Below are 1,689 nucleotides of genomic sequence, written 5' to 3'. Positions count from 1 at the left end.
ACGGGGTCACAGCATTAGGAAAATTGAAAGTAGAGCTTACTCTTCCACCTCCTGCTCCCTCCAAGTCCACAGTGACACGAGCAACCTCTACACAACATGTCCACTGGGAGGAGCAGCCACTCTTTCTTAGACTCCATGGACCAAAACATTTTGAAGCTAAGGTCCAAGATAAACCCTTCCTCCTTAGTTGTTTCTGTTAGGTAACAGCATCAGAACTATACGTATAACATAGGCTCTCTGCCATATCACACACATAACAAATGAAGAACTGAAGAAAATGGATGTCAACAAAATAATATCGCCTCTGGATGGACCCCGGCCAAGGGGTTCCAAAAGAATTGTGTATGTTGCTGTCAGAGCCGGCTCCAGCCATGGTGCTGCCCAGTGTTTTGTAAGTTGGCAGCGGAGGCTCAGGACGTGGCGCAGGTCCGGATGGCGGCCCTGGTGGCTGCGGCGGCCCTGGTGGCGGCCGAACCTGCACCCGCGGTGCCGCAGGCGGCGGGGAGCTGGGGTCCGACCTCGCGCTGAGACTTCTACTGGCTGCGTTCCTTCTTGGCTGGAGGTATTGCTGGATGCTGCGCCAAAACCACAGTTGCCCCCTTGGATCGAGTAAAGGTTTTACTACAAGCTCACAACCACCATTACAAACATTTAGGGGTACTTTCTCCACTGCGTGCTGTTCCCCAAAAGGAAGGCTACCTTGGATTATGTAAAGGAAACGGTGCAATGATGATTCGGATCTTTCCCTATGGTGCAATCCAGTTCATGGCCTTTGAGCATTATAAAACGTTCATTACTAACAAAGCTGGGAGTTTCTGGTCATGTGCATAGATTAAGGGCTGGATCCATGGCAGGCATGACAGCGGTTATCTGCACTTACCCTCTCGATGTGGTCAGGGTGCGCCTGGCCTTCCAGGTGAAGGGTGAGCACACCTATTCAGGAGTCACCCATGCTTTCAAGACAATCTATGCCAAGGAAGGTGGTTTCCTTGGATTCTACAGAGGTCTGATGCCTACTATTTTAGGAATGGCTCCATATGCAGGTGTTTCCTTCTTTACCTTTGGCACCTTGAAGAGTGTTGGGCTTTCCTACGCTCCCACCCTGCTTGGCCGACCGTCGTCCGACAACCCCAACGTCTTAGTTTTGAAAACTCACATAAACTTACTATGTGGTGGTGTTGCTGGAGCAATAGCGCAGACGATTTCCTACCCATTTGATGTGACCCGTCGGAGAATGCAGTTAGGGGCAATCCTACCAGAGTTTGAAAAGTGCCTTACCATGCAGGAGACCATGAAGTACCGTCTATGGGCATCATGGCATTCACGGAGGACTGTACCGTGTCTTGTCTCTGAACTACATCCGCTGTATTCCCTCCCAAGCTGTGGCTTTCACAACATATGAACTTATGAAGCAATTCTTTCACCTAAACTAAAAGAAAAAATCATGATTTGTAGCTGTTATCCTCAGTAAATTCTCAGAAGGATGTGTGTGTGTGTGTGTATGTATGTATGTATGTACATGTGTGTATGTATGAATGATACCTTAATTGTGAGGGAAACATTACTTGAAGGGGACGTTTGCCCTCACACAGGAACCACTGGTATTTTAATACTTGATTTCTTTCAGTTTTTAAATGATAGATCAAAAATGCTTAGCATAATTTTCTTTTTCTTTTTGATGGGATCTCC

The 1,689-nt window shown here is 47.6% G+C and overlaps 1 pseudogene across 1 annotated transcript; it reads left to right on the top strand.

The window, feature by feature from the left end:
• The first annotated feature begins 432 nt into the window (after positions 1-432).
• On the top strand, positions 433-1,433 carry LOC308430014 (solute carrier family 25 member 16-like; annotated as a pseudogene). Its single transcript has one exon. The product of its transcript is annotated as a solute carrier family 25 member 16-like (transcript).
• The last annotated feature ends 256 nt before the right edge of the window (positions 1,434-1,689 follow it).

This window comes from Micromys minutus (assembly GCF_963924665.1).
Source record: "Micromys minutus genome assembly, chromosome: 14".
NCBI lineage: Eukaryota > Metazoa > Chordata > Mammalia > Rodentia > Muridae > Micromys > Micromys minutus.
Note: the sequence above shows the minus strand (reverse complement) of the source record. Positions and strands in the feature narration are given on the sequence as shown.